We start from the raw sequence: 15,425 nt of genomic DNA, 5'->3' as shown, positions 1-15,425 counted from the left end.
CCATAATCTGCCACTGTTATACCCATGAAACACTCAGCAACTCTCTCAGAAGCCAGGCTAGAGAGACAATTTGAGTAACCCCCACTCAAATACTGCCTGCCCACAGCTTCCTCTTCCTCCTCACCGGGCCTCATGATTAAGGTCCAGGTCCAGGTTCTTAATTCAACTTAAAGTTATTCTGAAGTTGAATTGCATTCGCAGTAGAATTACATACACATTCAAATGTAAATGAGTAGCTAGACTGAATATTTTATTTATATTCATAAAAGGTACTAGAATATAAAATTCGTGATCATTTATTATATTCATGACAATAAAGATCACTTTTAAGACTTTTTGGTAAAATATCCTAGATTCTATAAAATCATCCTGTGCTGTGTCATGGATTGTCAACTTAATTTAAGAAAATGTATATCAAAACTAGAAGGCTCATGCATGTAACCTGGCTTGTAAACACTTGAGAGAAATGACCATCTATGTGAATTGCAGCTTTTTAGAAGTGGCATTTTCTGAAGTATGTGAAGGTGATCCATCCACTGAAGGATGATTTAATTCATCATTCTGTCCAAGAATGGGGAAGTGGCATTGCTGGCCTGCAGTTCTGAACTCTGTCATAGACACTTGGCAGCCCTTCACTTGGGAGGCACAGACTTGAAAAGAACATCAATTGAGTTCTGAGTGTTCTGGTTGGAAATTTGTATTTTTCATCTGGGAAATGTGAGGGTAAAGGGTACTTGAAGAAAGTTCAATCCTGTAGCTATTTTCATGACGTGATGAACAATTTTTGCTGGTTTGAGATTCCTGGTTTAATTTTTCAGGATCCTTGAATGTTTTTCATCCTGAATAATCCGAAAAAAACTTGGAAAAAAAAGAATAGTTTAAAATTGAATGCTACATAGAAATATACTTTAAAATGTAAACAATATTCAGTTGTTCCAGGACTGGTTTTCTAGCTGTTTGCTTCTTTTTTCTTCCTTTGGATTTTCTGCCAATGACTTGCACCTCCACCTGCTGGTGTACTGAAGAAATGAATTGGAAATAAAATTCAAGCAAGTCAATTAAACTATTTGCTGGAATCTTTAATACAGGTTTGGTGGGAGGAATGGGTGAAATTATAATCTAAAATGAAGTTTCTGAGGGCTGGTAGTATATTTATTCATTCATTCATGCTCTGTGTTAACTATTAAAAGATGCAAAAACATTAAAATATTTTCATTAAACTTCTTATCTCCTCGCTATCAACATGTAATTCAATTCTCTTGCCATTACCTATGTGTCATCCTTTCAATAATCCCACTAAAAGTTTTAAAAGAAAATGCAGCAGAGAGTTGGAGGATAAACCAAACCATAAATCAGAGCATCTCATTCAAACTCAAAGACAGAAACATCCTCAGGAATGTAAACTGGCCCTAAATCTTTAAAAGACTCATGAAATAAGTGTTTAAGAACCTGCAGAAAAATATGCTACAGCAGAACATTAAAAGCATGAATTCTAGAACCAGACTTCCCAGGTTGGAGACCAAGCTCTGCCCCTCACAGCTGAGTGGCCTCAACCAAATTACTCGAACAGCTCTGTGCCTGAGTTTCCCATGTGTGAAATGGGGTCAAATGATAGTACCTGCCTAATAGCATTGTTGCATGACTCAAGTGAGTTTAATATTTATAAGGTTCCTAGAACAGTTTCTGGTGCATAAGGAGTCCTCTGTAAATGTTATTAAACAAATAAAAGATTTTTGTTGAATACAGGTCAGAAGCAATGTTGTGACTATTATTACTAAGAAAAAATATTCTCTCAGGTTGAATGCATTGCTTTGATCACATTATCATTTGCCATAGCAGCACTTTGAGTTATCATGCTTATATTAGGAAAAAGAAACTAAGTTAAGACAAGAATAAGCCAGTAATTTCCTAAATAGAAAATATAAACAGTAGGCGTTCTGGTCCTTTGATTCTTTTGAAAAGGCTGATTTAACACTAAATGACCCGGAAACATAAATTCACTATAGAATCTTCAAGTTTTAAGATGACACTAAAATTTTTCAGAAAGTTAGGGAGTACAATGGAACTTCCAAAAAATACCAATACAATTTTACCCTAATCTAAAGTGCAATATGATCATAAAAACTAGTCATACAAGTTTCAATGTATGTGCTGGTTAGACCACACCTTTCATTTATCCACTCAGTAAATTTGCTGATTTTTGTTTGCTCTGTTTTTTTGTTTCGGTATATATCTGATGGCGGCCATTCAATATGGAACAAGAGACAAATAATAAACAAATAAATATACAAATAATGCCAGGGAGTGATAAATGCTAGAAAAGAAAATAAAGCAGAGTAAAGAAGATGGAGAGTGACAGGGAGGAGAGGCAATCTGAGGTTTGGAAGACCTCTTTTGATTAGATAGACATGTGAACAAAGGCCTAAATGAAGGTAGGAAGCAATATGGGTATCTAGAGAAAGTTTACCAGGTGAGGGAACAGCAAGACCCTGAGGTCTGAGATGGAGAGATGCTTTGTGTATTCAAAAAACACAAGAAGGCCAATAAGATGATCTAAAACATCCTGGAGAACAGGGGTAAGAAATCAGGTAGAAGAAAGAGCCAAAGGCAAGATAATGCAGGACTTTATGAGTCATGTGTGGCTGATTTACAAACATGAACCTCAAAACTCTTTGAAAATTTTCTAGGGTAGGCACAGGGTCTTTGTCCCCTCCACTTGAATCTGGGTGGGCTTAAGACAGTTTGGACTGTAGAATATGATGGAAATGATCATGTAATTTCAGAAGCTGGGTCATAAGAGGATGTGACTTCTGTCCTGTTGGATGAATCATTCATGTTTGCAGCCTGAGCTGCCATGTGACTTTGCAGAGGCTGCCAGGCTGTGAGAAGTCAAGCCATGTGTAAAGAGAACATGAAGCCTCCCTTTTTCCCACTCCACCATGTCAGCTCTCCTAGACTTTGGCTCATCCCAGCCCACAAACCTGGCATGTAACTAAAGAAGTTTTCAGATGGTTCCAGCCTTCAGCCATCATACCATCCCAGCTAAGGCCCCAGATACTTTGAAGCAAAGATAAGCCATCCCTGCTATACCTTGTCTAAATTGACCACAGAATCCACAAGCATAATAAAATGGTTGTTTTATGCCACTACATTTTAGCCTGGCCTGTTACACAGCAAGAGTAATTGAGACATCATGATAAGGATTTGGGATTTTATTTAAGTGACAAGTATTTGGAGAGTTGAGTAATGTGACCTGATTTATGAAGTAAGAGACCAGCCCAGTTCTCATATGCACAATGGTCTGCAAGAGGGCAAGAGTAGAAGCAGAGGAGCCAAGTTTGAGGCTAGTACCATTGCCGGGCAAGTGATGACAGTGCCTGGGGTAGAGTGGTAGCAATGAATGTGGTGAGAAGTGAATTGATTTGAGAATATATTTTGAAAGAAAATTCCACAGAATTTGCTGATGGATTGAAAGTCGTGTGTAGGAAGAAATAAATCAAGAATAACACCAAGGATATAAGCCACAGCAAGCAACTAAGTGAATAGATGTGTATTTTTACTGAGATATCGACACTAGAGGAAAAACAGGTTTGGAGAATAGAAACCAAGAGTTTAGTTTTGAACATATAGCATGTCCATTCAGAATCCAAATGGAGATGTTGAGTAGGCAGTTGTGTATACGAATTTGGACCTCAGAAGAGAGGCTGGTACCGAATCACTGTATACAACTTCATGTTCCTCATTTTAGGAAATATGTTGACCACTAGAGAATATTCAGAGGAAGGTAACCAGGAGATGGATGCTTCTGGAAGCCCCTCATTTAAAAAAAAAAAAAAAAAAGTCAAAGGAACTGAACATAGATTGTGCAAAAACACCTGTTATGGTGAAGAGGCATTTGAGTCAGTAGGACATACCATTAGGACTCCTCTTGGAGTAAGATATTTTCTTTTAGAGACTAAAGATCTAGTGCCCATCTTCATGGAGACTAACACAAAATACCTCATAATTGATAATGTCTTCACCACAGGAGCTACCACTCCATTACCAGACACCATTACAGAGAATTGGGCCTAAAGCACACCCCCAAATGACACAGCAGATGGACTGGACAGAATGAGGTTGTGTTGGTGCAGCATTCTGTAAACAAAGCAAAGCCAAACAAAATCACATACTCATATGTTTCCAGCAAATGGAATCTTAGCCTATATAAAATTCATTATCTATTATGAGAAATAGATGTTTGTTGTTTAAACCACCCGGTCTATGGTATCTTATTAAAGCAGCCGGAAATGACCGAGACACTCCCTCTATGAATATATAGTTGGGGCCACTTATTTAGTATTGTAATTAAGTCAGGAATGAGTCTTATGATGCTTTGAGAGGAAGAGCTTCAAAGCCACAGGTTTGAACTTACCCCCTTGTTTTGCAATCATTTGAAAGGATGCTTTCTTGAAACCCTCTCTGCTGATATCCAAATGGCTGTCATTCAATTCACTGTCTCCTTTTCCACTGTCCTTCATACTGAATTCATCTAGATTTGAATGTATACTGAAAGTGAAAAGGAAAGAATTACTTTGGTATCCATAAAAATGTATAAAATGTCAAACACATTGCTTAGAGATAACAACAAATATTCTGAAATTACCTTAAACTTGCTGCAGATTTATTTTCTCCATAAGGGGATGAGGAATGAAAAGGAACTGAGATTGAACCCTATTTTTAAAAAGGGGTGAGAGCAGCAGTTAATAATATTTCACCGTCTAATATCAAACCTGACAGAGCAGGCGCCGCATCCCTCATCCGGAGTGCTTCAGAAACACAGCATTAACCCTGAGGGTCGACTGTATCCAAATTGTACCCAAAGGAAGTTATCATAGGCAAAAACAGCAGAAACAGACATGGGCCTACATGAATGAACATGTGATTATCAAGTCTCCCCCTAACCTTGCCTGTGGATAATTTTTCCTTTCAAATAAAAAAAAAAAAAACAAGCCCGGAAATATCAGCCATTTGAAGTCCCAAATCAGGCACTGAATTTTCATAAGGCTCCTAGCACGAAAACTACTCCAAGAGAATGAGGACACTAAGAACGGCAGGGGTGCCCTACCTGGGCCCATGCAGTCCTGCTCCTCTCCCGACAAGAGGAGCTCCAAGACACCTCACTGACCTCAGACTAGGAATCCTCCACAGACTCGACCGCCTGGGCCCCTGTGGAAATGGAAACTGGCCGTGTGTCTATAAAGAACCTGGAGCGGAAGCCCCCAGAGTCAGCCCCTATGGCTCTGACACGTGGACCAGCGTGGTCACTCGTTGCCTGAAATCTGCTTGGGGAGTGCTCACGGATCTTCTTCACCAGCGTCCTAGCCTTGCCTTGGCAAGAACAAGTCACAGTGATGATGGCCACTAGCAGAAGGACGCAGCCGCTGGCCAAAACACCCACCAGAACAGGGAGGGTTCAAGCTGCCCTCCCGTTCGCTGCCTGATGCGTGGCTCTGCTCCTTTGTGCGGCGGCGGCATCAGCATCACTTCTGCGCCAGGTGGCGCCCGGCCCGCGGGCACGAGAAGCAGTGTGGCTGTGCACGACAGAGTGGGCCGGCCTCCGTCCCGCACCGCGATGACCGCCGTCAGCGGGCCGGCGGGCTGCGGGGACAGGCGGCGCTGCAGAGACAGCTCACCCGAAGCCGGGTGCAGCGCCAGCACCCCGGGGCCGCAGTCGCTGCCGAGGACTAAGTCGGCTCGGCGTCGGCGCCCTCGTCCGCATCTTTTGCCTGCAGACGGGTCAGCAGGTAGCCCAGTGGCGCATCCCAGGGCAGAGGCAGCTGGGCTGAGCCACGGAGGAGCAGTGGGGCCACGAAGCGGGGCGCGTGGTAGTTCTGGTCCTCCACCTGCAGCCACACTATGGCCAGGCCCCATAGCGGCTGAGATCAGCCGTCTAGCGCCTCCAACCGCAGCTGCATCTCCGCCAGCTCCTCGCAGTCAAAGTGCCGTGGAGCGCGCAGCTCCTGGTGGTTGGGTCCACCGAGACCTAAGTGGACACAGCGCCCCCGGCGCGGCCCACCTCGGCCTCCAGCAGCCGGTAGGTGACCTGGCCGTTGCGGCCCAGGTCCGGGTCCTGTGCGGCCACCGTGCCCAGGTAGGCGCTGGGTGGGGTGTTCTGACTCACAGACACCTCATAGACCGGCCGCGTGAAGAGCGGCGCGTTGTCTTTCTCGCAGCCCACGCGCACCGTGTAGGGCCTCCTGGTGCACAGCGGGGGCGCGCCGCGGTCCGCGGTCACCAGTGTCAGGTTGTACTCCGCGATGCGCTCGCGGTCCAACGACGCCGCGGTCACCACCAGGCAGCTGCCAGCGTAGGCCCGCTGCAGCCGGAAGTGCACCTGCCAGTAGAGGGCGCAGCGCATTTGCCGGTTGGCGCCCGAGTCCCTGTCCGAGGTGCTGACCAGAGCCACCAGGCTGTCGCGCACCGCCCCCTCCGGCACCAGCGTGGCGGCGCCATCCTCGGGCGTCCCGGCTCCCGCCGACGAGCTAGCGTCCGCTCCCCCGAGGGCAGCGGCAGCGGCAGCAGCGGCGAAGGGCGAGGCAGCCGGCGCGCCCGGGGCGGCCAGCGGGGTGATGGCGATGTCGGACGCGTTGTCATTGACGTCGCGGATGCGCACGATGACCTTGCAGGCGGCAGCGCGGTCCTGCGCCTGCACGTGTAGCTCGTAGGTGTCCTGACTCTGGTAATCCACAGGCCCGGCCAGAGTGAGGCGGCCCGACCGCGGGTCGAGCTGAAAGAGGCGGCGCGCCTCCGTCTGGGTTCGGGCGCCAAAAGCGAACACCACGTCGCCGTTAGGGCCCTCGTCGGGGTCGGCTGCGTCCAGGTCAAGAAGCAGGGAGCCCACAGGCGCGCCTCCGCCAGCTCCACTTCGGCCACGGTGCCCTGCGGGAAGGTCGGGCTGTGGTCATTGGCGTCCAGGACACACACGCTGAAGACAGCCGTGGCGGAGCGCAGCGGGCGGCCACCGTCCAGGGCCACCAGCTCCAGGCTGTAGGTGGCCTGGCTCTCGAGGTCCAGCTCCTGCAGCAGCACCAGGTCCGCACACTGGGCGCCGTCCGCGCGCTTCTGCAGCTCCACGCGAAAGGGGCTGTGCGGCTGGGCCAGGCGCACGCTCTGCAGCCCGTTGGCGCCCACGTCCTAGTCCACCGGCACCTCCAGGGTGCGTGCCCAGGGACGCCCCCTCGGACATCTCCACCGGGATCTGGGCCCGGGGGAAGCGCGGCGCGTGGTCGTTGACGTTCCTCACCTCTACCTCCACGTGCACCAGCAGGAACTGTTCCTGCGAGAAGCTGACTACGTCGAAGGCCAGCACGCACTGCGGGGCCTGGCCGCACAGCGCCTCGCAGTCCAAGCCGGTGTCCCCGACGGTCAGCCGCCCGTAGCCCTCGCGCACCCGGAGCAGAGAGCTGTTGAATTGTTTCATCAGCTGAAACTGACTTGGCACCTCGCGCTGGGAATTAAACTGGACGTGATCAGACAAAACACCGATGCTGGTGCCAGGGGTGTCTTCCTCACAGGTGAGGAAATTGACAGTATCGGTGCAAAATCCTGACACTAGCAGCAGTCACAGAATCAGCAAGGACTCCAATCCAACCCTGCATGAACTGTCAGCATGAAATCTGAGCCTCCAGCGAGACATTTATTCCTCAAAGAGAAAAGCCAATCGCAAGCTCTGCACTAAGACTTTCAGGCTTCTCAAGCCCTCCCGAGTGCTCAGTCAGAAGACACTTTTCCCCTTAGAACATCTCATCACTAAGTCCTCTCTGCTATATACTTGCTTTTCTCTGCCCCAAGCCTAAGCATGCCTCTTCAGAACTCTACCGGGGAAGCTACCTACAGAAGAATATGCAAAGAATCATCCATTTGGGCCAGTCCACAGTCTCTGGGCCTCTGGGCCATGCTGTTTCACTAAAAGGACCCACAGAAGGGCCTGAAGAGCTGACCAGTGGCCAGGGTGGTGCAGGTGGTTATTAAGATCTCTGCACTATAAAAACACATCCTGCTTGCTTTTCCATTGTACTGGCCTCACTTCGACAATAAGAGCAGGAATCCACAGCCACTTTATTCCTTCCTAAGCAGACTCATATTCCCCACACAGAGGCACATTTGACCCTCTTTACCATTTTAAGATGAACGCATACATGCTTAGTGCAATGCATCCTCTGCCACCCACAGTTACCCATCTATGTTGGGTTGTCATTTCCTGTATTGAAAGATTTTTGGGAAACATCTTCTAGAGTGTCAGGCAATGTCTAATTAGGGAAGAACTGTTTTCCAAAATAATCATTTCTAAATAGTTTTTTTCTATAGCAAAGAAACCATTAATGATGGAATTTCAGCCCCTTCATCTCCTTTTATGTCAGTAATTACTTATATGTGAGGAACCAGTATCAGACAGAGAAGTCTGTCAACCACAAACCACTGTAAGGGATAGTTAAGGGTAAGAAAAAGATTTAGAGAAATATATTGCAGTCAGTCTTGTTAGAAAATTGCTATAGACCAATTATTTTTTAAAAGCCCTTGGCTGAAGGAAACCATGGGTGGTCTGATAGGCTGAAGGCTAAAAAAACATTAAACCATCTGTCTAAAGCCCAATAAATAGTCCCGTGTTAAGTTCTCTTTATGTGTGAAGTGTTCAAAATGCTAAACAGTCTCACATGTTAATGATGATATTGTTCCTCGTGCCATGGAGTCCTCATCAGTGCAGAACGTTATTCAACTAGTCATCTCAAATCAGTGAGTAGGCCGAGTTATTAATATGCCCAGGCTATTCTTGTCTCCTCTATGATCTGTAACGTTATTGATTCCTGCAGGGACATGTCAGTAAATGACTATTTTTCCTTTCATTCTTAGGAGGCAGTTGGCATTTATTTTAGTGCCAGGACATATGAATCCTGTTCTGAAAGTGAGCCATCTTTGATGAGACAATTAATTTTCAGGGGTTTTCATTTAGTGAAGCATTTGGCAATGACTCTAATTATAAGTACCGGTAACCGGTATTGGAGAAGTATACTGGGAAGCATGAGTTCATTTGAGCGGGGTACTCTGAGATCCTAAAAAGAAAAAGTACTCTATTTTCCTAGATTTTTAATTTTGCCTAATGAGGCATCTGTCTGAGGAAGAGAAGAGCTCTACTTCGGCCTGGTAAGAACAGACTTCTTTTAAGCCAATATCCTCAGTGGCATGTTGGACAGCTTTCTTTCTTTCTGAGAACCGAATATCTCTGGAAGTTCCCGGTTATTCAGCCTCTGGGTCTCAGGGAAGACAAGAGAATCTGGTTCTTCCACCAAACATCATAATTGCTATATGTTCCTTAACTGAAAACTGAATCTGCTTTAGCTGATGTCTTTAAAAGGTGCCTGCTTCCATATGCATTAGCCAGGAGAGGGACCCATTTAACCACAGTCCAAGTCTCATGTCTTCCTCTTCTCCTTTAGCTCACACAATTCCTGCCAGGCCTACTCTCAGCTAGTCTTCAGCATTACTGTTTTTCTGATTATCCAGGATCAGAAAAATCATTCAGCATACTGAAAATGAAGAACAGTCCATGACTTCACCTACAGAACATCAAAAGATGCAGATAAAATATTTTAAAAAGCAGGCAATCAAACATATTACCTCCACAAAACTAAGCATCTGGATACTTATGTTTGGAAACATCCAGCTATGATATTTAAATGCTTGATTGCATTTTCCCCCACGTTTCCTCCAGCTGTTTGGCATAAAGTAGACCATCCATGATAAGAAGTGTGCCATATTGTTAGTGATTCATTATTAACGCTATCATTGTTTCATACGAAACAACCACCTTATTAAAACACCGCTTTATGAATGAGAGACAGCTGGAGTTTCAGAAAAGAAACATTTTTCTGAAGCAAAAATCAGTTCTGTGCCAGTAGAATAACAAGCTGAATAATATAGAAACTGTATGATCTGTCCCTCTAGGGATATGTCATCAGGAAGCTGTGTTTACAGCTCTGGGCTGCTGGTACACTCATGTTACATTCTGTCAGCTCTGTTAGATAAAAATCGGTCTCAATATTAAAAGCATTGTGGAAAAAAATTTGCTTTATGTTATGTGTTTTCCCATTTGCCAGCATATTGCCAAACTATAATTCCAAAAAAAAAAATGTGCTTTGATCTCTGTTGGAGTCAAAGATAAAGCAAAACAAACAATAGACTGAAGGGGGATACCATACCACAGGAAGACCAAAATGTGAATGAAGCAACAATTTGTTCCTCTTAGTTTGGTTTTAAAGGGTGAGGATTTTGGTGAACTCCCTACAGAGTTTACTTTTGTTCCTAAAACAAAAGCAACAGATATGCTAGTGTTCCCCGCAAATGTCAAGAAATCAGATCTGAAAAACAGGATCTATATTCCAATCATTTAAATAAAAGAGTTTCTGTGTTATTGAACACATAACACCAATGTATCCACACACTAGAGCACACTGTATGTAAAGAAATGCAACTTTCATCAAAAAATGGGAAAATATTAGCCCTCTAATGCAGAATAGTGTCTGTGCCTTTGCATATTTCCCCTTTCCTATTACAGAAAACCAACAACATATGTTTGGGGAAAAAATTAAGCCATAAGAAAGTTTCTAATTTGCAAATTTGGCTGGATTATTGCATCCATGTGTCAGAGTAAGCATCAACTTATACAGGACCCTGAACTAATACTTCCCCAGGCCAGAAACAGTTTAGTGCCATTTAGAACAAATCACTGTATGTACTATACTGAGACCCATTTTCATTTCTCAACTGAACAAACATTCTGGAGATGAATGAGCAAAATATTATCAAGTGCAATGTTACTGTCTTCAAGAAGTAAGTTCCAGAAATTGAAGCTATTAAGACTGTTTGAAAGAAATCAACCTAACAGCTTTTTTTAAATTTTCTTTTTTTAAATCATTGCTTGAAAAAACTGAAGCCAATCTTCAGCAGTATGAGTCTCCAAAGCAGAGAGAAATTGTTTTAAGTTATTTCATAACAAGTATCATTATCTCACATTCTTGTTACCCCATTGTATAATCAATTTGTTATTAGGTCTTGACTATGCGGTTATTTATAACAAAAGTTATCAGCAAATTACTGGTCTTTTTCCTATAAAATCATTTCAGAGAAAATAATTCAGCCCTGAAGTCAGCCAAAACACCCTCTACAAGAGTAGCATAGAAACAAATGATATTTTATTCACTACTTAAGTGATTTAACCCAGAGAAAATCACAGAAAACCCTATAAAATATCAACACCAATCACAAGTTCCCCTTAACATAAAATAAGGATTTAAATGATGTAGTCTTCATTTAGAAAAAAAGTTTCCGTAAAGATCATTATGTTAATAAAAATGTTATCAAAACTGTGTAATCTTAAATCCTACATAAAATTACTTCTTAAACTACTGGTATTATTAAAATCTCTGCATGAAGGAAATTAAATCAATGAATAATAAAAAAACATTTTACTGGTTGGGCACGGTGGCTCGTGCCTGTAATCCCAGTACTTTGGGAGGCCGGGGCAGGTGGATCACGAAGTCAGGAGTTCGAGACCAGCTTGACCACATGGTGAAACCCCGTCTCTACTAAAAATACAAAAATTAGCTGGGCGTGGTGGCAGGTGCCTGTAATCCCACCTACTCAGGAGGCTGAGGCAGGAGAATCGCTTGAACCCAGGAGGCAGAGGTTGCAGTGAGCCAAGATCACGCCACTGCACTCCAGCCTGGGCAACAGAGCGAGACTCTGTCACAAAAAAAAAAAAAAAAAAAAAAAAAAAAAAAAAAATTACCATTTTGGCTCATTAATCCAAAGTGAGTTAGTGAAATTGACTTTGGTACTTGACTTTCAGTTACCGGTTCATACTTTGTGTCCTTCCCACCCTGCAGGCAGGAGGCTTTCTCCTTCACCAGAGAATGTATCAAAGCAAGATGAAGGATAAAAATTAAAGACTGAGGGGCCAGGTGCAGTGACTTATGTCTGTAATCCCAGCACTTTCGGAGGCCAAGGCAGGAGGATTACTTAAAGCCAGGAGTTTAAAACCAGCCTGGGCAACATAGCAAGACCCCCTCTCTACAAAAAGTCAAAAAAAAAAAAAAAAAGCCAGGTGTGGTGGTGTGCACTTGTAGTCCCAGCTACTCAGGAAGCTGAGGGGAAGAATCTCTTGAGCCTGGGAGTTCAAGGCTGCAGAGAGCTACGATCATGCCACTGCACTCCAGCCTGGGCAACAGAGTGAGACTCTGTCTCTAAAAAAGAATAAAAATTAAAAATAAAGACAGAAGCAATTTTTCATCTGTGCCTTATTTTGTCCTCATCTCTTTTCCTCTTAGCTGAGTCCCTCTATTCCTACTCTGCACAAAAGCTCATGTCCACCAGCAATTAGAACACTTTCAAGCCCTTTATCAACAGATGTTTAATCACATATTGGTAATGCAATGAAGCAAACAGCCTTGTTAGAAGAAAATACTTACACATTAAAAAAATTAACTCATAATTGTTTAGAGAAGGTCACAAGTGCCAGTGACACAGAACAAGTTACAGGAAGTACAAATGAGAAGCCATCTCAGAGTTTACAGATACGATTACCATCAGGCTGTACGTGGTGGCCCACACCTGTAATCCCAGCATTTTGGGAGGTAATCAGATCACTTGAGGCCAGGAATTCGAGACCAGCCTGGGCAACATGGTGAAACCCCGTCTCTACTACAAATACAAAAATTAGCTGGGCGTGATGGTGCCCGCCTGTAGTCCCAGCTACTCAGGAGGCTGAGGCAGGAGAATCGCTTGAACCCAGGAGGTGGAGGTTGCAGTAAGCTGAGATCGTGCCACTGCACTCCAGCCTGGGTGACAGAGGGAGACTCATCTTCAAAAAAAAGTGAAAAAGATCACAATCAGCCAAAATTTCCAGTAATGGAGAGAACCTGGGAACGATGTGAACAAGATGTGGAGAAGGGCAGGCACAGACCCTACAGGGACTGAGTAGGCCAGTTGGTTGCAGTGCATGGGTCAAGAACAATATGTAGAACAAGTATGAATGGATGGCATAGCTGAGGAAGACCTTGATGCTAAGCTAAAAATTTTCAACACTTTTAAGGCAGCAGTCAGAAACTATTGAGGTTTGTGGAGCAAAGGATTGTTGATGTGTGTTTATTAGGATAATATGGATGATTGCCTTCCTAAACATTGAGGAAATCCTTAAAAATGATTGTGCTTTATGTGAAGCTTTAAAGCAGCATCCAGCACAATGACTGCCTTGTAATAAATACTTATTAAATAAATGATCAAGGCAGTATTTTATGGCATACAACTTTTGCCAACCTCAAAAACCCACTTAGTAGCAGAATGAATTAAAGAGAGACCAAAAGTAAAAAGATGGTCATTTAAAGTGCCCCTGCAATCTAGGTACAGGATGTTGAAAGCCTGACCCATGAGTAGGAAGAAGTGTAGGATGAGACCTGAGAAATATTACTTAGGCAGAATTGGTAGGTCTTCATGAGAGATAAGCTCTGCAAGATGGAGATGAAACAAATAAACAGTCCCAAAACTTGTGGATGGCTACAAGAATGGTCATGCTTTTGTAGTATTCCCAAATACTAAGAAATAAAGTACTTCCAAATAGAATTCCCAAAACTTCCTCCTATTCACTAGCTGGTTGACCAAAAAGACTTCATCTCTTCAAACCTCAATGTCTTCAGGGAATAATGCCTACCTTGAGGAGTTGCTTTGAAATTTAAGGAAGAAAATGTGAGAGGAGGAAAAAGCCCAGTGCCTAGCAATTTGTGGGACTTTAGAAGACAACTGTGTCCTTTGTCATAGGCATTTCACAATACACTGTGATTTATTTATTTAAAGTATATGTCTTACCCCCATTCTGAGTCCTTCTAGGGTATGAACCATGTCTTCATCAAATTTGTATCCCAGTCCCCAGTTCAGTGCCTACAGCATAAAAGGGGATCATTAGTATTTGTGGAATACTGGTGAAGTTCCCACCATTTCATACAATTTCTCTGAAATACTTACCACATAACATCATCTGAATTCGAAACCAGAAGACTGACTAAAGGATCATAGGCTTAGTATGTGGAACTAGTATATTATATGAGACTTCAGCAATAAGTGGAATTTGCTGAATAATATTTCAGAGTTGGTCCAGCCACATGTGATAAAATTGGTTTTTAGAATCTTTATATTTTTTCTATATTTAATGTTTTGACCTTTTTGACCTGCAGAGTTTCTTTGGGTATAAAAACTGGTTTCTTGGATCAATTTCAAAACTGACCTATCAGGACATGAAAGACATTTGTTGTTTTTACCTGCTCAGCATCTAGTTTTCTTTTAAGAATCCATCCCTTCACCAAATTAATCATGCAAGTAGGGTACAATAGACCCCCACCCTTGCTGTTAGGATGGCCACATGACCCAGGCTTAGCCAAACTAGAGCATTCCATCTAACTAGCTACAGTGGCTTATCCAGATAGGTACATGTGTCCCAACCCAGGTCCTTCTTAGCCATTGGGGATCACCTCCAGGATTATTGCTGCAACTACTATGAAAGAGATATTATTCCCCCCTGGAGTTGCTGAGTTCAGAAGATAAAGGCTGGGATGTGAAACTAGCAGGCTGGGAATGCTTGCCTGAGAATAAAATCAGTGTTTTGCAAAGAAGAGCTGAGATGGCTTTTATATCCAACCTTACCTGATCTCCAAATGAATTTTTCATTTAAGTGAAATAAGTTCCCCCAATATGTTTAAGCCAATTAGTGGTTGGATTTCTGTCACTGACTCCCTAAACAATCAAAACAAATTCCAAACTGGGAAAGAAATTGTAAGTAAAAGACCCTAACAAGAGTGATTAGCTGAGAGGATCTAGGAGGAGGTTCATGGAGACCTACGAATACTAAGTTGAGAGGCTTATCTGCATTCTTCTTAGGTGATTGCACAGCTGCTGGTAAACCGCTGCTCATATTTTAAGACACGGATTGTGTGTCTGTTAAAGCCAGAGACCAAACAGTCAGGAATTGGAAGGGATCATATATATTTATAAGAAAAATATAGTCTCCTACTGAACATAGTCCCTCAGAAAGCAGAAAGAGAAGAAAATATAATATCACTAAAATAGACCCTTTCTGACTGAGGCCAACAAACCAGGAGAGCTGAAAGTCAGCAACCTGGCAACTTTTAAGGACAGAATATGCAAACTTTTCTCCATCAAAGTAAAGTTAGCGCAAGAAAATGAAAGGAAAACATAATCAAGGAGATAAGAGTGAAGCCTCACAGTCTTGAGCCCCACGTCTCTTCCAAACGCCCCTTAAGTCTGGCATATCTAATTGAAGAAAAATGGCAGCGAACCTTCAGCAAAAAGCCATCCCCTGAGATGCAACCTGGGGGCAA

The 15,425-nt window shown here is 43.5% G+C and overlaps 1 pseudogene; it reads right to left on the bottom strand.

The window, feature by feature from the left end:
* Nucleotides 1-4,251: 4,251 nt before the first annotated feature.
* LOC100459078 (protocadherin-8-like) lies at nt 4,252-8,037 on the bottom strand (annotated as a pseudogene).
* Between the last annotated feature and the right edge of the window lie 7,388 nt (nt 8,038-15,425).

Source organism: Pongo abelii, chromosome 14 (genome assembly GCF_028885655.2).
Source record: "Pongo abelii isolate AG06213 chromosome 14, NHGRI_mPonAbe1-v2.0_pri, whole genome shotgun sequence".
In the NCBI taxonomy this organism is placed as follows: Eukaryota; Metazoa; Chordata; class Mammalia; order Primates; family Hominidae; genus Pongo; species Pongo abelii.
The sequence above is the reverse complement of the archived record's forward strand: the minus strand, read 5'-3'. Positions and strand labels throughout refer to the sequence as shown.